Consider the following 20,757-nt stretch of genomic DNA (forward strand, 5'->3'; position numbering starts at 1 on the left):
CAAACTGTGGAGTCCCTCTTGATTGAGATTTTTTCATGCTACATCCAGGCTGTCAACAAAACATGTCACCTCTCCTTGTAAAGCAATCCGACTACTTGTTTGATCCACTAAATTCACCCTGGTCCAAGACCGATCAGATTGAAAAATCTCTAATTTTTCAAAGAGCCTCCCAACTGGGCCTCCTACTTACATTTTTGCTCCTGTGGTCTCCTCCGAACATCAACTAGAGTGACGATGTTAAAAGCTTTCATGTCATTTTCTGCTCAGAAACCAACCAGGGCTTCCCATTTCACTCAGAGCCAAAGTTCCTAGATGGGTCGACAGGGTTCTGCATGATCTGGTCCTCAGGTCCTCGCAGACTTCGACTCCTACAATTTTCTGCCCCTTCATTCTGTCCTGCTTCATGTCCCTTAAACATAAAGCATGTTTTTCCTTGGAGCCTTTGCGCTGCCCTTCTACTTTGTTGGAACACCCTTCCTTCATACACTCTCATTGTGTTCCCCTTCTTTTCCTTCAGGCTTCTAATCAGATGTCACCTTATTTGAAAGGCTGGTCTGACCACCATATATAATAAATCTGGTGCCAGCCTTCCCCCCCGCCAAGACTCCCTCCCCTTTATCCTGCCTTGTGCTTCAGAACGGCCACTTACTTGTTGACTATGTCTCTTCTCACTAGGAAGTTGTTTCTACGAGGGCAGGAACTTTGTCTCTTTTGCTTGTAATTATTTTTCTAGAACCCAGAGCAATGCCTGAGGAATAATGGGCACAGTACAGTACATAGGTAGTAGGTGAATCTGACTTCATCTTCACAACAATACTTCAGAATTAGTTGGAATAACCCACGATTTATAGATGAGGAAATTGAGGCCCAGAGAGGTTAAGTAACTTTTTCAGAGTAACAGAGCTTTCTAGCACAGAGCCGGGACTCAAAGTTTCTAAGTGGCTATGCCCTTAGTGGCTATGCTCTCTGTGTTCAACCTGGCCTCTTCCCGTACCCCCTCCCCCCTATTCCAAATTGCCTCATTTTTTCCCCCACATCTCATTGCAAGAGGGCAGCCCCGCAGAGTGACAACATCCCTGTGAAAATGACCCATGTGTGTGTGGGGGGGAGTGGGAGTGTGTGTGGGAGGCGCATAGGAAATGCACATAACAGTCTCTTATCTGTGATTTCCAAATCCACACATCTGCGAAAACCAAGTTTTATTTTTAACCCATTTGGTGGCAGAACCTGTCTGGACTAATGTGAGGCTATTTATAAATATTTAACCTGCTTAGTATACACACTCATTTATTTTGCTGCAGGACCATGAATCTGCGTTATTAGGAGGAGCTGGCCTGCCGTTGCTGTGGGTATTATGCGGTATGTAGTTTAGGGAACGTGGCACTTTTCCAAAACATGAAGCATTCCGAATTCCAACACATATCAGGCTTCAAAGATTCCTGATATGTGATTGTGAACCTTTGTTAATGCCTTCCTAAATGTCTGGCCTTGGAAACTCTGCGTGGAAACAGGTTTGTTGTTGTTTTTTTCTTTTCCTGGTAACCTAAAATTTCTTTTAAGGATCTTTCCAAGAACAAGCATAGTTTTAAGACCTGATTAGGATCAGGCACAGCAGGCCAAGCTGAGTAGGGCACTCATGAGATGCCTTCCTGAAACAGGGAATGAATAAAAGTCCACCTACTGAACCGTGATCTACCCCTCCCCCACGTTTTTGCTGCTGCTGGTTCCCACAGAGCTGGCAAGCTAGGAGTAGACCTCCTTTGCCCTGGTCATGAGATTACAGGGGTCTCTCTGCATAAACTTAAAGGCCCAGGAGAAAAGGCCTGTAGATATTGATATTGAGGGTTCTTACTCTCAGCCCTCTGGTGGTAAGAGTTCTGCCTATGTAAGTGGGACTTCCGGTGCCTTTAGTGCCTCACTTTTAAATTTAAAAAGACCACTAAGGAACACCAGATATTTGAGAAAAGCTCAAAACATAAAACACGGAAACCAAAAGAGGCAGACAACAAGCCAATAAAAGGAAACTCTCAAGACATAGAGACAGTGGGGGAAGAGAAGCAAACTTCACCAAAAGTTAATTACTGGTGTCCAGGACACAAGAGAAGATAGCACAGGAATAAAATGAAGACAGTGTGGAACAAAAGGAATATTCAGAGACCAAGAAAGAACTCTTGGAAGTTAAGAGTAGGATAGAAATCAATGAGTCAGTAGACTATTTGGAATACAAAGTTGAAGAGAGCTTGGAGAAAGGCTAGAAACAAACAAACAAACAAACAAAAAAAAAGAAAGGGCTATGGAATGAAAAATAAGAAAGGATTATTCAAAAAAGTTCAAATCTGAATAGGAGGACATACAAAAAAAGAACAGAGACAACAGACAGGAAGTGTTATCAAAGAAATAATACAAGGAAAATTCTGAGAACTGAGGAACATAGGCTTCTAGATGAAAAAACTCGCTTGAGTACCTAGTGCTATGAATGAAAAAAGACATGCATTAAAGCACATCATTGTGGGGGGAAAGAAAACCCCACATGATCCAGAAGCAAAGCTTGAAGACACAAGAAGAAGAAAATCCCAAACTAATTATATATCAGAATAGAAATCTGATTTTATATCAGAATAGAAATCTGATTTTATGGCAACACAAGAAGCTGGAAGGCAATGAATGGAGCTGTATCTTTAAGGTTCTGAGAGGGATTTATATCCTACTGAGCATTTATATTCAGACAAATTATTAATCAAATGTGAGGGAAGAATAGTGGCATTGTCAGATACGAGAAAACTCAATTATTTTGCCTCCCATCCATCCTTTCTGAGGAAGCTACTCTAGATGTGTTCAAGATTAGAGGGTATTTGGGGCGCCTGGGTGGCTTAGTCGGTTAAGCGTCCTTTCGCTTAGGTCATGATCTCGCGGTTCGTGGGTTCGAGCCCCACGTCAGGCTCTGTGCTGACTGCCGGCTCAGAGCCTGGAGCCTGTTTCAGTCTGTGACTCCCTCTCTCTGACCCCCCCCCCGCTCATGCTGTCTCTCTCTCTCTCTCTCCTAGAAATAAATAAAAAACATTAAAAAAAATTAAAAAAAAAAAAAAAAAAGAAGATTAGAGGGTATTTAAGGCAGGAGAAATGGAGTCTTCCTTTAAGCCTAGAGAGCAATCAGTTCAAGTTGGAGGAGGAGGACAGAAGATTCCTGAAGGGAGAGCTTCAAGGGGGAAAAAAAAAAAAAAAAAAAGAAGCTGGAAAGCTGAGGACTGAATTAATGATAGGTACATAGAAGATTAAGCAAATAAACAAGAGACAATAATGGCTTCCAGAAATAACAACTAAGGAAGGTACACGAAAGAAATGGATCATAGCACACTACAGAGCTTGATTGTGAACACTCATTTATCCAGTCATAATAATATACCTTATAGTGTTGACTTAATAAAAAAAAAATGGTATAATTGTATTAGGAGAAGTAGAGGAGGTACATGGGATGGTGGTAAAAGCATGCTCAAACTCATTGTAGTAGGAAGTAAGGAACAATATCTAGCATTGAAAGAAAATGCCATATAAGCATGCTATTTAGATACACTGAGCTCACTCTAGAATTAGGTAAAAGAGCTGGAAGTCATTGCATTTGGGCAGCAAGGATTGGGGGCTGGAGGGCTGGGGGAGGACCTGAAATCACATACGTGTATCACTCTGACTATAAGAAGGGCTCAAGTGTCTCCGTGTGTATCCAGACTGACAGCTCAAATAGGCCCAGTGGGAACTGAGGGATTGTTTGTGGTCGACGACGTGTTAACAACAGTCGGAAGAATGAGCAGGGGCACCCTTCTTTGCTGTTTTTCACATGGCAGTGGCAGAGGACCTTCCTTTTTCTGATTCTTTGAAAATAAATTCTTTACACAACTTCTTTTCCTGTTGGAAACCCGTGTATTCAGTGTTCAGCTCATGTTCAGTTTCAGCTTTTGATGAGAGAGCTGGAGGAAGCGGGCCAGCGTGTGGAAATCTGGCTTGGTCACGTACCAGCTTTGGGCCCGGGCTAGTTACTTCAGCCCTTTCCGCCTCCGAAAATGGTGAAAACAGGGCTGCCTGGGTGGCCCAGTTGGTTAAGCGGCCGATTTCGGCTCAGGTCAGGATTTCACTGTTTGCGAGTTCAAGCTCTGCGTCGGGCTCTGTGCTGACAGCCAGCTCAGAGCCTGGAGCCTGCTTCAGATTCTGTGTCTCCCTCTCTCTCTGCCCCTCCCCTTGCTCCCCTCTGTCTGTCGGTCTCTCTCTCAAAAATAAATAAAAACAAACAGACAAAAAAGAAAATGGAGAAAATACTCCTTGCCTCATAAGATTGTGTGAGGAATAAATGGATAACTTAGTATATTAAGTGCTTGGCATGTAGTAGTTGCTAAAAACATTAAAAAAAAATAGAGAAATAGTGTGGTTAACCCTGAGTCTAGTACAGTATCCCTGTAATGTCAGGTCTGAGCCCTACAGATGAACCATCTGGAAGAAACAAGAGCTCGGGAGGGAAGGAGAAGGCAGAATCCAGGAAGTCTTCTGATTTTAGCAGAAAATCTTGCGTTTTGGGTGCTGTGTCTTCTGATCTGACCGCAGAGCTCAACAAATTTGTCGAGACCCAGATCCTGGAAAGTTTTATGTGTCTGATCAATGAAAGCTCTTAGCTAATTTAGCTTCCATATACAAACAATCGGAACCGTCGCTCGGTCGCTTGCTTTGCAGATAATGTGGAATAATGGATGCTGGGTTAACAGGGTTATCTTTTACTCCCAGGCTCCTGTGTGCCCGATGACGATTGAGCATTTAAGCTGGGGACCTGGGGCCAGAGCCCTGCCCCTGGGATAGGCTGACCCATTCTCCGACTCAGAACCAAGTCCCATTAGTAATGGTCCTTGCTTGAAGGATGCTGGGCCATGAAATTCTTACGGTGTATGTTCTTGGCTCATTTTATGAACTTCTTTGGTTCTTGGTGGGCTCTCTCCGTCCTGTGATCAGCGCCCACAAGTTGGACATCTGAAAGGAAACGCCCGCACAAGGCATGCGGGAAGTCAGTGAGGCCAAGGCAGCTTCTCATTTCTCTGCTCTCTTCCTTAGAATCCTCTTCTGAGGCTTCTGGGCTGCCTGAGGGCCTTGGCCGAGTTGCTGCTGGGGGGCTGTAAGGTCAGGGAACCGCACAGGCAGGAGTGAGGGCAGGGAGCAGAAGACACCGAGATTACAGAGGGGCATGAATTCAATGTACTAACACTGTTGGGGAAGCACAGGAATGCACAGGTGGCTCAGGGACATGGGGACTCATGGGTCCCACTGGTAGGGTGATAGAGTTAGTATAAGCCACTCAATAGAAAAGCCTTAGAATAGAAAAATCTCCTGTTATTACTGTTCTGTTATTGTTTATTTCTCATGTGTCTGCTAAGAACAAGATGTACTTACAGACTGAGACTGGCCCATCTTGTTGCCTCCTCTGTCAGAAGCCTAGTTGTAAACTTGGGAAGGAAGTTAAAAATACAAAAAGCTTTTGAGCAGCCACAATGGATGGCCAAAGCCCAACTACAGAGCCATGCGCTGGGTGATGATGGGGGAGCTCCTCTGCTCTCGGCCATGACCCTGGAAGACTTCAGTGAGCTGGAGCCAGTCTAAGCCTAGCTCTTCAGAGGTTGATGGAGGGGATTCAGGGGATGCTTATAGGAAGACAAAGCAGAAAGTATAGACGAGCTTTGTAGTCGTCACGTCACCGAGTATCTGCTGTGTCTGGGCCTGCACAATTTCCTGTCTGCCTCTCCCTGGGCCTCTGCCCTGCCCTCTTTGTGGACCAGCTTCCTCTCTGATGGGGCCCCCACAGCCCCATCACTTGGCCTTGTGCAAGCCATTCACTTCTAGCTCTATGATCCACCACTAGCTGACTGTAGTCTTTGATCCCAGTTGCAATTTTGAAAGCACCTGATTGATCCGGCTCCCTTATGCGTGAGTTGCTCTTAACTAAGAGTTCCACTCTTTTCGTCCTTCAGGGGAGGCCCAGGTGTGAGTGTGGGTTGGGTGGCAGGACGACAGGGAGAAGAAAGAGTTGCCTGTTTGGGTGACACTGGAGGTCTGCAAGCCATCTGGCCAAGGATTGAAATAGCACTAATGGAGCCTCACATTCCTCCATCAGTCTGCAGATCGCCAGTGGCTGGGTGTGTGGGTGGAACGGCGGGGAGGGGGACTGATCAGCAGGAGAGGGGCCCAAGGCGAGGCTTCTCAAGGTATTTGCCTAGGTCACGGGGCCACAGGAATCCAGTAAGTCTGTGTAGACAGATTATTGGGTGAACTCTCCTTGTCTCAGTGAAGATTTGGCCTGGAGCAAAAGGCGGGGTAAGAGAGGCTAGCCAGAGAGAGATGGGGAGGGGGGCCTCCCTCCTGGTAAGAGGGCAGGTGAGTCTGCAGCCCCGTAGTCCACCAGCCCTGGAAGCACCTTGCTTCTGTTCCCTGGGGAAGGCTCGTTACCAGCAGGCTCCCAGCTGCTCACCAGCTCAGCTGCATTTGCAGGCAGAGGTCTCTTCCCAGCATGGCCCAGTCTCCCCACCGAGACTTTGGCTCCTGCTCTTTTGTCGGCATTAATTAACAGACGGCAGCAAAGTGCCCAAATGCTGTGACTTCTTATTTTTCCATGTCACCCGATGCCGCTGTCCTTTGCTCTGCTCTGCCCTGAATCTTTGCGGGACCTTGACATTTCCACCCCCTCAATGGCTCATTTCATCTTCACTGTCATCTGATGATGAAACTTCCTATCAGTGTCTGAAGTCTCATGGGATGACTGTTGTTGCTCATGGCATCTCAGGGTCTGTTCCTCTCGGACACCGTGCTTGTGTGTTACCACTCGTCTCTGTCCCTCAGGGGGTTTCCCACCGTTTCCTCCTTCCCGTTCTTACTCATGTACCCCCTCCCCAGCCTTGGTTAGGGGAGCTCATTTAATCAGTGGGTCTTATCTCCTACTTGGGCTGAGCTGAATGTGAATGTGAAGAGTGAGAATCCAGACAGCTGGTACTCCACTCTCATGTCCACCGTCAGGGTTACACGTGGTGAGCCAGGATGTAGGTGAGGGAGGGGCCAGGCGGCAGTGGGGAAGGAAGGGCAGAGGAATGGGCACCCTTCTCCATGGCCGAGAGCAGCGTATATGCACAGAAATCCTGGAGGCAGTATTTCAAGATGAGACATTTGGAAACTCTTTGACCCGGCATTAAGGAAATAACCTTGGATTTCCCCAAAGATTTAGTTTTAAGTGTTCTCTGTAATTACCATAAAACCATTGGAGATGGCCAGCCTTTGGGGGTGGGGAACCATTTCTGGTGTTGCCACACAGGGGCAAGTTACGTAGCCACTACCATGGGTCTTCAGAGGAATGCTGATGACACAGAACTAAGCCATGCCTAGTTCACTGCCTCTTTGTACAAAAATCTGGATAATTGAATAAAACGAGGAAGAGTGTGTTATCTGTAGTTACCTTGGGTGGAGAGGAATAGGTAAATTTTTTTTCCTTCTGCTGACTCAATTATATTCTCTAAAGTCTCTAGATTAAACAAGCATTCCTTTGATACGGGGAAAAAGAATTACTTTACAAACACATGCTGTCCACCCAGACAGCTATACTAATACGTGGCCTGAAAATTTAGTTCCCGTTAAAAATGCTCTCAAAATAAATTAGGAATTGAATTCACGTTTACAGCCTTCCAAACAACACACTGTAGGTCAAAGGGAGGCGGTGAGCAAGTTGGATGTGTTCGCTGATTGAAGTCAGGTATCCATAAGCCTTATCTAAACACAAGGCTTGGGGCCAGAACTGTACTTTTCTTTTTCTTGCTTTTCTTACTAATAATAGCAAGTAGCACAGGATTATGTGACTGTGGTAGAGTTTGCTTTGCTTAATCTATAGTGCACTGAAATTGCACAGCCCCAGAAGGGGTAGGTCTGGGTGAACAGAAGGGCAGTTTGGGGTCCCGGGAAGGAGCCTGGCTCTTGCAGGTGAGGCTGTAGTTCTGAAAGGGGCTCGGAGAGGTGTCAGGAGTGACCAGGGCTGGGAGTGGGAGGTGGAAGGGGGCTGCCCCTCCTGCATGTATTAACAAACGTGCTTCTGGTGCTTTGCGGCAACTTTTCTTTGTGTGTGTGTGTGTTTTTCCCTCTGTAGGTGAGGTAGATCCAACTGTGCAGAGCTCTACAGCCAGCGGCCCAGAGAGCAGCAGGAACGTCCCAGAGCCCAGCTGAAATGAATTGGCCTCCTTGAGCGTGCCCAAGTCCAGGTGGCCGGCCCCTGTCCCAGCCCCGAGGTAAGACCCCTAGAATCCCAGCCTGGGGACGGAGAGGGCAGAATGCCTCCTCTTCGGAGGTGGTAAAAACCTCTTCCTCTAAGGCTCAAGGGAGAAGGAGCAGTTGTTTCTAGGACAAGCCATCTGCTTCTATCTCAGCCCACTGGGGGGCAAGGGCATTTAGTGGCCACAGAGGCTTTGATTTTTCAGGCTTTGTGTTTTTCTCAGTTGCTGGTGAAATTTGAGCTCCAGAGGGGATGAATTCATCCTCTGTGTAAGATTGCACCAGATTCAGGTGAATGGCTTAACTTAGACGCACCTGGTCTGTTCTGCAAGGGAGGTTGAGCTCTTAGGATTCTCTCTCTCCCTCTCCCCTTCTCCTCTCCTCTCACCCCCCCCCAAAGGAGACAGAATGACAAAAATGACATGAGGAGGTTATTATAAAACATTCCACAAAGCTCACTAAAAAATGACTCATTTCCTAGATATGTTCTGATTGTGAAGGTAATATGGGCTCATAGGGTGTTTAGAGAAACACTGACATGGAAGAAAATGAAACATGCCTGAAATCCTACCCCTGTTAACAGTCCTTCAGCTAATTTTCATTAAGGTCACTCCCTCAGCCCGCATGGCATATTGCCGCGTCCTGTGTGGAGGTAGAGAGGTGAGGCCAAAAGAACACTTAATTAGGAGCCAGGAGAATTTGCTGCTAGTCTGGACGCTTTCAGAGAGCCGATTTTTAAATATTCAGGAGTTTTGCAAACTGCTTGCTAAAAATTGTTGACAGCTAGAAATTGGCCACGGTGGGAAAGTTTACCCCGCTGAAATTAGCCAGTTTTAGAAGCCAGGGCTTTTTGGTTTTGGAGACTCAGATTACTAGCTTGTTCAACCACCGACAGGCTGGGAGGCATGAAGCAAGTCACTTTCCATTCTTGTCCTTCTGTTCCTGAGGAGAGTAGTATTCAATAAGCATTAGTGGAATGGATGAACGAGTGAGATTTCTGTTCTCATTATCCCATGAGACGGTTGTGAGGCTCCCTGCCCGTGGGAGGGGGCTTAGGTGATTGGTAGACCTTTGGTTTCTCAGTGGAGAGAAGTCTGCTGGCCTTTCCCCACACCTTGGCTCTGGCTTCTTGGGAAATCTGTGAATTACTGACACCCTTTTATAAGGGCAGATAAAAACTCTCCATTTACTCACGGACATCTGGGGCATATTTCCTTCCTGGAAAAATCAAGGAGTCGGTCAAAGAAGTGTGAAAAGGAAGGCCCAGCACTGCTAGATGTGAGAGCCAAGACTGAAATTAGAGCTTTTGACTCTTAAATTCTACAGGGGGATATGGGGAGTGGGGGAGGAGGAGAAGGAGCACTTCCTGCCAAATGTAAAATTTAAACAAAAGCCTCTTTCTTCCAAGCCCCGCTGTGGGCAGATTAGAGCTAATTAAATTAGCATAATGGAGCCCCAGCCTCTGCCCTTCTCCCTCTACTTTCTCGGAACCTTTGGGCTCCCTGGGCCCCTAGCCCCACCCCGTGTATCTTGGAGGAGGGGATAGGGAGAAGGTAGAGCGTCAATTAAGCCCCAGTTCACTCTGTAGGATTGTAGCTCAGAGAATTAGAGAGGTGGAAAGGACTGGAGAGGCCATTTGGCCCTCATTTTAAGAAGCCAGGTCACACAGCTGGTGACTGTCGGTGGCCGGTGGCTGAGGGGGAAGGTGGGGGACCAGCCTGGTCCTGATCACTGAGCCCTTGTGTGCCACGGGCTAAGGGGACGTGGTGGATGGTCTCAGGGGCCAGCTCTGCCTCCACCCTTCTCAGACCCCTTCCCGTGCATCTGCTGCCGTAGCACACATGCGCGTGGGGCTTTTCCGGTGTGTTTTGGAATTAAACCCCCCTCCTCATCAGAGGTTTGGTTTTCCTCTGAAACCGGCGGGGCAGTTGCTATTCTGAGGACTGTTACGTGTGTACGAGGAAGGGCAGGGAAGGATCAGTGATGGCTCTAGGCACCAGGCTTTGTGCTCTGACTGCGAGGAATCTCATTTAGTTCTGCAACGGCCTCACAGGGTAATAGGTTTTTCTATCCCCACGAGGCAGATGTGGAAATTGAGTCTCTCCTGTGCAGAGGTAAAGAGACTCGGCCAAGATTTCACAGCCCATAGGCAGCAGAGATGTGAACTCAGCCCTTGCCCAAGATTTCACAGCCCACAGGCAGCAGAGATGTGAACTCAGCCCGGTTGTGGCTCCTCAGCTTCTCAGAACTAGCGGGTGCTTTTCACAGCCAAGTGCTGGCCTCCGGGGGCGAGAGTTCTCCAATGCAGCTCCTTCCGACAGACAGGCAGGCTCCCTTCCCTGGGGTACATCATTCCCTCTCTGAGGCTATGCGAGCAGCTGCAGCTGCATGCTGGGGGCTTAACAAAAGGCCACACTGTTCCTTTCAGATCCCAAGGACTCCTCATTCTCCAGTAAGATAGCATCAGAGCTGGAAGCATCCACAGAGGTCTTCAGCATAGTCCCCCTACTCAGGTGGTGGCCCCAGGTCTCTGAGTCATTTGGAAGCAGAGGCCTTCTCAGCCTCTGGACTCCAGGCGCCTCTGTTTGGTTGTCCCCCATGTTTGGGTGAGTGATTTTTCCTCTGACATGAGGGACTTACTTCAGTTTTGTGGATAGTTACCGGAAGCCAAGTGTGTGCCCGGCCACATCCTGTTTGGTCAAGAGGTTCTGTCCGGGCCTTGAGCATACACGTATGACGGGACCGGGGGAGGAGCACTACCACATGACACAGTACACGGCATCTGTTAGCCCATAGCCATACACCATCTCCAGGAATTCTAAAGGGAGAAATTGTCTCAATGCTCTGCGTGTCCCAGGGCTCCCGGGCCCCCGAAAATAGAGTTTTCAGAGCTCACGCTGCTAACTGGGGAGCAAAGCAGCAAATGTGGGTCAGAGCCTTTGGAAGATTCCTGCAGAGGGGTAGGACTGCGGCGAAGAGACAGAGTGGCAGAGGGGGAGATCGGGAAGGCACTGCTGAGCTAGGCAGCTGTCTGACTGGGGGCCTGGGGTTGAGCGGGGAGCGGCGCATACAGTTCTGTAGATAATCGAGAACCCTTTTCCTCTGTGGCACCTGATAGCTTCTGAAGCAGGAAAACCTCACTTCGGCAGGGCACTCAGAACATGAAGCAGGGCTGAAAGAGGTCCTCGGAAGGCCAGTTGATGGGCCTCCACATCTTCTTCCATTTGAGGAAATGGAGGCCCAGAAAGGGGAAGAGCCTTGCCTTTGACGCAGGTGGAGCTGGAGTCTGTTCTGAGTGTCTGGCCAGGGTCTTTCACACCAAACCACTCTGGCTGCATGGGGAAGAATGTTCCCAGAGGCAGGTACAACCCATTTCCTGCCTTGGCTTGTCTGGCCCCAGACCTGTGATGCGCTACGTTTAGCTATTGGAGGAATTCGTGGCTGTGGCCACCCAGAAGGCAGAGGGTGTCCTCTCGATGAGGTCGAAGATCCCCTGGCATCTCAGTGATGCCAGTTCTTCATTCTCCTCTGTTGACAGCCTTCCTAGAGGTCTTGTTGAGGCCAGAGGGTATCACTTCTTGCTTCTTGCTGGAAGTTCCCCATTGTCAGAAGACCTCACAATATGGAGAAAAGTGTCCCGGCATGGAGGCCATTTGCACTGAGTGTAAACCTGGCTTGACCATGGCTGTATGACTACCTGGCCTTTCTGACTCAGTTTCCTCATATGTAAAATGAGTGAAGATTAATAATTACATGCTGTTCTTCCCGCAAACTAGATGCCTATTAAATGGTACCCATTATTTTCTCCACCGAGCTCTCCGGAGGCCTAACTGACAGACAACAGCCTATAGTTATTTAAACTGCCCAACTTGATGAGTTTTTGACACATGTGTACACTCATGAAATTCTCCCCACAGTCTAGTTAATGGACTTAAGCATTAGCACTCAAAGTTCCCTCCTTCACCTTATCCGTCCCAGGCAGCCCCCAATCTGCTTTCTATCACTGCAGATTCATTTGCATTTTCTAGAACTTTAATAGTGTTCTGCTTATACTCAGCACGATTACTTTTAAGTTTTAATTTTTTAAAAAGTTTTTATTGAAACCCCAGTTAGTTAACGTACAACATGATACCAGCTTCTGGTGTGCAACGTAGTGATTCATCACTTCCAGACAACATCCGGTGCTCATCACAGCAAGCGTGCTCCTTAATTATTTTGATATTCACCCATGTTGTGTGCAGAAGTGGTCATTCCTTTTATTGACGAATTGTGTCCTACTGTATGGAAGTACCACTATCTGTGTATTCTTGTATCTATTGACAGACATTTGAGTAGTTCGCAATTTTTGGCAAAAATAAAACTACTATAAGCATTTGTGAAGAAATGTTGTGGGGATCTATGGATCCTTTCTCTTGCATCAATACCTAAGAGTGTGATGGCTGGGCCATGTCGTGGGTGTGTGTCGAGCTTTATAAGAAGCTACCAAATTGTTTTCTAGAGTGGTTGTGCCATTTTACATTGCCCTCCACCCTTCCATCACTACATGAGAGTTCCAGGTATACCACTTCCTTGCCAACACTTGGTATGGGCAGTCTTTTTAATTTTAGCTATTCTACTAGGTATGTCGTGATATCTTGTTGTTTTATTGGCATTTCCTTAAAGGTTAGTGATGCTGATCAGCTTTTCATGTGCTCACTTGCCTTCTGCCTGTTTCCTTACGTGAAATGTCTGTTCAGAATCTTTTGCTCATTTAAAAAAATAAAATTTGTTTCTTTGTCCTCTCATGCTTGAGTTGGGTCCTTTATCCATTCTACAAACAAATCCTTTGTCGGAGAGGTTTGGAAATGTATTTTCCATTTTCCAAGCTTGCCTGTGGTGGGAGACCATGATACATAAGCTAATCATCACAATTCAGTTGAGTATGTACAGGGAAGTGCAAAGGAAGGTCAGCAATCTTAGGGCAGGAGTCAGGGAAGCTTCTAGAAGGTGAATGCACGTGAATTGGGTTGTAAAGGAAATTAAAAATTAGCTAGGCAGAGGGAGGGCAGTCTGGGTAGAAGTTTGTACATGCAAAGGCGTGGCCATATTGAATGTCATGTTGCATGCAAAATTGTAAATCATTTGATTGGAAGGCTGGGATTTTGGAGAAGGAAGTGGGTTGGACTCCCAGTTGCCCGGCTTATGGCCTGCACACTTCTGTTTTTTTAATGTTTTATTTTGAAACAATTGTAGATTCACTGGGAGTTGCCAAATACTACAGAGAGGTCCAGTGCATCCTTCATTTAGTTTATTCTAGCGGCTTCTTCTTACATAATTATAGTACAATATCGAAACTAGGAATGTGAGATTGGTGCAATTGTGTCGTTTTTCTCACATGAGTGGATTAGAAGAGCCACTGCTTCAATCAAGAGATAGGCTGCTCCATCACCAGAAAGATCTCCCTCATGCCACCCTTTTGCTGTCACACTGCTGTGCCCCCCAACCCCTGTGTTTCCTCTTTATAATTTTGTCATTTGAGAATGTTCTATAAAGAGAGACGAACAGTATGTAAACTTCTGAGACTGGCTTGTTTTCAGTCATCATAATACACTTCAGATCCATGAATGTATCAGTAATTTGCTCTTTTTTTCCACACACCCCCCCCACCCCAACTGGTATTTCACAGTGTGGATGGTACCAGTCTCACTCTTGACCTTTGGAAAGACATTTTGGTTGGTCTCAGTTTTTGACTATTACAAATAAAGCTGCTATGAACAATTTTGCCTAGATTTTCATGTAGACATAAATTTTTGTTTTTCTGGGATACGTGCCCAGCAGTGCAATTGCTGAGTTGTATGGTAAGTGTATTTAAAAAATTTTTTTAACTGCCAAACTGTGTTTTAGAGTGGCCGTACCATTTAACGTTCCCACCAGCAGTGTGGCAGAGATCCACTTTCTCCACCTCCTTGCCGGCCTTTGGTAGGGTCCTGTTTATTTTTTAGCTGTTCTGAGAGGTAGGCAGTGGTGTCTCATTATGGCCTTAATTTGCATTTCTCTGATGGCTAGTTGTGTTTCTTTTACCTTTTCTGCTCCTTAGGTCTGGCTGTATGAATCTAGACCCCAGCTTATACTTTTTAAGTGTGAGAAGAAGGGGTACCTGGGTAGCTCAGTCGATTAAGTGTCCAACTTTTTTTTTTTAATATTTACTTATTATTTTGAGAGAGAGGGACAGAATGCAAGCAGGGGAGTGGCAAAGAGAGAGGGAGACACCAAATCCAAAGCAGGCTCCAGGCTCTGAGCTGTCAGCACAGAGCCTGACGCGGGGCTCGAACCCACGAACCGTGAGATCATGACCTGAGCCGAAGTCACATGCTTAACCGACTGAGGCACCCAGGAGCCCCAAGCATCTGGCTCTTGATTTCTGCCTAGGTCAGAAATCTCATGGTTCATGAGATCAAGTCCCACACTGGGCTCTGTGCTGACAGCACAGTGCCTGTTGGGATTCTCTCTCTCTGCCACCTCCCTCAAAATAAATAAGTAAACTTTAAATGTGAGAAGCAAGAGGACCTAGTGCTGACAAGTCCCCTCCCCCATTTCTGGAGTTGCCCTGAAGTCTGACTTCTTTGTCCTTTGAAATAGTCAGCTGGTTATAAGAGATCCTTCATTGTTCTGGGCGGCTCCAGGAAAGTGCTGTTTTCTAGAGCTGCATATTTTTCCAGGGAAATTTTTTTCCACCTTCCGCAGATGAGCAAACAACCTGTAAGTGTTGATTTTTTTTTCACTGTGCTGTGGGGTAAGTTTTCTCTCTCCACCCTGTCCCTCCCTGGTGCCAGTAAGCCAACATCTGTACTTCCTGGCAGCTGAGATAAAGAAGTGTCTGGAGTTAGGCCAGGATGACTATTTTCTCAGTGTTTGGAGGTCTGAAATGCCAAGGGAATCTTCCATGGCCTCAGGCCTTCCCTATGCTCAGCATCTTCTGATGCTGTACTTTCACTTACAGATGGAGAGGCAGCATTACTGTGCTGGGAAGAATAATGGTAGCTAACAATCCCCTAGCATTTAGTATGTACCAGGTACTAAGTGCTTTATACGCATTAACTCATTTACTCCTAATAACCCTAAGAGTTAAGTAGTATTCATACTGCATTTGACACAGGAGGAAACGAAGGCGTGGGAGGTCTCAAAGCTAGTAAGTGGTAAGTAAGTTGGGACTTGAACCCAGATGGCCTGACCTCCAAGTCTTCTTGTTTTCGGAGGTTTACTTACATTGTAATTAGTTAACATGCCGTGTTCTCGTGCCCTGCTTTCTCTGCCCATGGGCGGGTGGCACCTTGGGTGGTGCACACCTTGCCGTGTGGAACTGCGGGCCTCCCTTGAGGGGCATTTGGGAGGCGGAGGGCATGCTGTGGGTGTTCTCTGGGGCGTCAGCACTTTGCGATGAATAGGTGGGGAAGTGCTTTCCTAGGGGAAAGGGGAGTTCCGTGGAGGCCTGTACCGGGCACGGGCAGCTGCCCAGGTGTGAGTGAGGCTCAGGCTCTGAGCCACAGTCTTGTGGAGACATGATTCTGTTCCATGAGCCTGCTCTGCACATGGGACTGGCGCGCACACACACACGCACACACACACACACAATGTGGGCAGAAGCTGGAGGGGGGTGGGTGGCGTGGAGGCCCTCACCTTGGGGAAAGCACCCATCCTCACTGGTCCCCAGACTCTCAAGCACCTGCCTGTGCAGTAATAACCTTGAGTTTGCCTGCCCCTACTCCCCTCTCAGACATGACTGGGAAAGAGCTGGGGCTCTCTGGCCTGACAGATCTGGGTTTGGATTGCAAACCCCCAGCTTCCGCTATAAACAGGGCAATAACAATATCTAGTGTCTAGATTGTCATGAGGCTAAGTGGGGCAGGTGTAGTGAACTGCCCTAGAGAACGTTGGTTGTCTCCTCTCCTCTTGGGGCCCTTTCCAACTGTCCAGCTGAATGGCAGTGCTGCACTGACAGAAAATGGGTGTGTGTGTGTATGTGTGTGCGCACGCACGCACCTTGTCCTAATTCCATCAGTGAAGAGTGTCCATTCACTTACCTAGCGCTCAGTCAACTTTTTAATGACCCTCTACCACATGCCTGCTTCTGTAATAGACCCAGTGGGCATAAGAGCCATGTCCTTGACCTCACATAGCATAGGGTCTACAGAGAGAGACAAATCTTAATTAAATAAGAACACAACTGAGTGTGACATCATGGATTGTGGAATTGCTGGGGAGGAAGTGAGGCATGGTCTGAGGCCAGAGGACACTTCCTCAGGGCACTGATTCTCACCTGGGTCTGATTTTTTTAGCCTCAATTCACTGGAGAGGCCCACGTGGACTGTTCTGTAGGATCAGTTCACTTGTCCTGACTGTAGGCTGACCCGACGCCTGGCCACCCTGGTGTTCTCCCCACCCCAACAAACCACACTGTTCCGGGAGGCTCCCCAGACCCAACCACTGACAGCTGCTTCTGACCCATGGGGGCCAGGGCTGAGCTCAGAGCCACACCTTACAGGGCCTGGTTATGTTTTTGTTGTTGTTGTTTGTTTTAAAGTGTGCTCATGACTCAGCTTATTACTCATCTGAACACAGTATGCCACCATCGTGGTTTTGATCATCACAGAGAGTTTTGAAAAATGATTTTACTGAAGTATAATTTATTTCCATGAAATTAACTTTAAGTGTAAGTTCAATGACTTCTAGTAAATTTACCGAGTTGTGCAACCCTCATCGCGATCCAGTTTTAGAACCTGTTCGTTGTTGAAGGGGTCGTTCGTCTGTACATGGAAAAGGCAAGAAAATTATTATTTTTAATATTTATTTATTTTTGTGAGACAGAGTACAAGTGGGAAAGGAGCAGAGAGAGAGAGAGAGAGAGAGAGAGAGAGAGAGAGAGAATCTGAAGCAGGCTCCAGTCTCTGAGCTGTCAGCACAGAGTCTGATGCAGGGCTCAAACTCGTGAGCCATGAGATCATGACCTGAGCTGAAGTCAGATGCCCAACCGACTGAGCCGCCCAGGTGCCCCAAGAAAATTATTTTTTTATGGAAATGTTCCATAGTCATTTTTCTTTCTGGAGTTAGTCCTGTTCTCTCAGCAGGAGGATCTAATAAAGAGTTCAATTAGCTTTTACGGAGTGCCCGCTGGAGCCCACAGCTGGGCTAGGTGCAAAGGGGAATGAAGAGAGAGACTGGAGAGGGCAGTTTCCCTGTGGCTCACAATCTTCCTACTGAAGATACCCTGTTCAGTGTCACCTATCTGCAGGTGTGGGTCTCGTGGCTGTTACAGGCCAAGATGCATGCCATTCACCCTGCAGCCTTTTGCTGAGGATGAGGCAAGGGACTTGCTTGTGCAATATGGATGTTGTATTGAAAATACTGGCCAAGCAGAAAGAAGGAAGTGTGCTCTCCAACATCTGCAAACAGCTCTAGACTTTGACAAGCCAGGATGCAGGATCTGGGAAGAGAGGAGAGTGGGTGTGTGTGGTTTACGGAGCAAAGATTCCATAGGTGGGGTGGGGGTGAGCGGTGAGAGTGTGCTGGGGGAAGCAAGGAACATGGGCAGTCAGAGCAGGGGGCTCAGGGGAATTCAGGGAGTAGTGGTGCATTAGGTCATCTACAGCTTACGGAAGCATTTGCATGTGGTGAGGTGTTGCTTGGAGGCTTGGGGGGGAGGTGGGGGTGAGGAATTTGGACTTAGTGGAGCAAACATAGGAGACGCCATTTTGTCTCCAAGGAGGGGTGTAATTGTCCAGAGCCGGACTTGGAGCACAGTCTTGTATGTGGAGAGACATGGGAGGCAGGCATGGTTCAGGAAGCTACTGGGAGGGCCCTAATATTAGGTGATGTGGACCTGACTTTGGCTGCACCAATGGGGTGAGGAAGGAAGAAGTGGATGGGAGAGAAGATTCTGTCAGGTGCGGGGAGAAAATCTCCCTGTTCCAGCTTCTTCTCCTGTGGTCCAGACCTGCCTTGCCCACCTGCCCCTCGCACTTCAGCCCATCCCTCACACTCTGCTTGTTCAATACCAGATTCAACAGCCCCTCCCCACGCCGTGCCCTGCGCCTGCCTGCTATGCTCTCCTCCCCTCCAGTTCTCTCTTCCACTCTTCTTGCCCAGGAGGAAGGAGGGGAGCCAGAAAGCAAAACGCTACCACAGAAGGCAGTGCCGGAGATGCCAGTGGGGAGAGATTTCCAGAGCAGGACTTGCCAAATGCTGAAGAGGGAAGCTGAAGAAGGGCTGGGGTCTTGGGGCTGGTAGTAGGCAAGCCAGGTGCTTCAGGTGCAAGACTTCAGGAGGCACTCGTGCTCGGGTGCCACCCCTGTCCACACAGGGCGCTGAGATTTTCCACTCCCGGCACCTCCCTTGCCTTATGCTTGTCTGGACTAGGCTCTGGGGAGAACTGGTCTTTGGGAGGACACTGGTGACCTTGGACAAAGCATAGACTTTTTATTGTTTAAGTTCTTATTTATTTTGAGAGAGACAGCAATCCCACAAACCATGAGATCATGACCTGAGCTGAAACCAAGAGCTGGACACTTAACCCACTGAGTCACCCAGGTGCCCCCAAAGCGATGACTTTCAAAAGACTCAGGATGGAGTGCGAAACAGTTTCTTCAGAAGGAAGCCTTCCGTGGGAAGCTTCCTGCAGCTGCGCTGGGGCCCACTCTCTCCCTCCTCCCCACCCCAAGACAGCCCCTCAGGGTCTCCACAGAGTGGGTTCCTGGAGCACAGTTTGAAGAGCACTGGTCAACTCCAAACCCCATCTAACCTTAGGGAGTTCTGAGATCCACGGAGAACGTGACTTACCAAGGCCACACAGGCAGTGTGACCTTAGAGGTCTCCCTGTACTTTCCTTTGATTCATCATCTTCCGTTGTTTTATATTCTCTTTTTATTATTTCTTACAGTCTTCCCCATCCCTCCCCCTCCCCCATGAAAACAAGGGCTCAGTTCGCCCCCCATCCAGCAAGTCACATGGGCTCCTTTCCCTGTGCCCCTGGGTGGCTGAACCGACAGGCGCTCAAGCAATATAGGCAGTTTGTTCTCTGCCAGGAGCTTGACCGCGCCTCCCTCCTCCCCCCTTCCCAGTTTCCCCAGTTTCTTGGCATTTCTCACCCACAGCTTCCTCCGGCCCCACCCTCAGCCCAGCAGAGCTCTGATTCACGTGGAGATTTAGCGCTGATAAAGGTGAGGTTTTCTGGCCTGTGCTGCCCTCAGCCCCAGTGAGCATTTGGAGCCAATGTTTTCACTTGTCACTTTAGACTGTTTGCCAGAGTTTGCGGAAAAAGGCCTGTATTATTAATGCCCTTGCCAGGAACAGTCGCGCCCTGCAGCTTGTCATGTGAGCCCTCTGAGCTTCCTGGCTGCAAGGCCCCCAGCGCTCCTGGGCCGCCCGGCTCAGGTGGGAAATGTGATCCGATGTGACAGAAACAGACCCGGCAAACCGCCCAGGAGGGCAGCAAGCAACTTGGAAGGGATGGATCAGGGCCTGTCCTAGGAATTGACCACAGCCCAGCGCTTGTCTTGGTGGGGGTGGGAGGGGCTGATTCCATCCTGTGCGTCAGTGGAGCCCATTATAGTTGACAATTTTATTTTCTTTATTTGAGAGAGAGAGCGAGAGAGAGAGAGAGAGAGCGTGTGCACACACAAGCGAGTGGGGAAAGGGAGCAGAGGTGGGGAGACAGAGAATCTTAAGCAGGCTCCACGCGCTGTGTGGAGCCTGGCTCTGGCTCGGGGCTCAATCCCGCAATGCTGGGATCCTGACCTGAGCCAAAATCAAGAGTGGGAAGCTCGACCAGCTGAGCCACACCTGCGCCCCAGGGGCCCATTTGATTGGAAGTGTTTTAGTCTGACATCTCCCTCCTCCACAAGATTAAAGTGAGGCTGCTCGCCCCTTGGGACTTCTCTCCATTGAATGGATGAGGAACTAGCCTCTGAGAGATTAGTGAAGTACCTGTCCTGTTCAGGACAATGGGTGCCACCAGACACAAAATGACACTCCCCCGGATCACCTGGTACCTCCGCAGCCGCAGCCGCCAGCTGAGCCTCTCCCCTTCCCCATCGCTCTGTAAACACGGAAGTCCCGTTTCTGGAGCGTGGTATTCCGGTGGGGATTTGACTCCAGTTTAGGATCAGCCAGGTCAGTGGCTGGTGGGACTGCAGGTCAGACCAGGGGTGAGGAAAGGTAGTCTCTGGCACCTTCTCTATCGGCTGAAATGGCTCCCCTTCACCTCTCATGCCCCCATCAGATCCCCTCTTTAGTGTCAGGAGCTCAACACTGAGTTCAAAGAAAAGAATAATGTCGCTTGCTTGCTTAGAAAACCTCTGCCAGTCCCTGTTTCTTGGGGGATATATCGGGACCAGAAACACTTCCGTCTGGAGCAGATAATTCTGTTGAACCCCATTTCCCATCACTGCAGCCTTCGCCCCCTCACCCCTCAGAGCTTGTCACCATTCCCTGACGACAAAGGGCCTTCTT

The 20,757-nt window shown here is 48.3% G+C and overlaps 1 protein-coding gene across 7 annotated transcripts in view; it reads left to right on the plus strand.

Moving 5' to 3' along the window:
* The window catches only part of ST6GAL1 (ST6 beta-galactoside alpha-2,6-sialyltransferase 1), a 115,513-nt gene that overhangs the window by 19,857 nt on the left and 74,899 nt on the right, over positions 1-20,757 (plus strand). For 6 of the 7 annotated variants that reach the window (XM_039234195.1, XM_039234196.1, XM_039234198.1 and 3 more), the window contains one exon: positions 8,153-8,291. The gene's annotated coding sequence lies outside the window, so the exon portion shown is untranslated. Of the gene's footprint in view, positions 1-7,888; positions 7,990-8,152; positions 8,292-20,757 lie in introns of those variants that run through there. The other variant, XM_039234197.1, reaches the window with a different exon arrangement.

The sequence above is a fragment of the Hyaena hyaena genome, unplaced genomic scaffold (assembly GCF_003009895.1).
Source record: "Hyaena hyaena isolate Hyena2069 unplaced genomic scaffold, ASM300989v1 scaffold_84, whole genome shotgun sequence".
Classification (NCBI taxonomy): domain Eukaryota; kingdom Metazoa; phylum Chordata; class Mammalia; order Carnivora; family Hyaenidae; genus Hyaena; species Hyaena hyaena.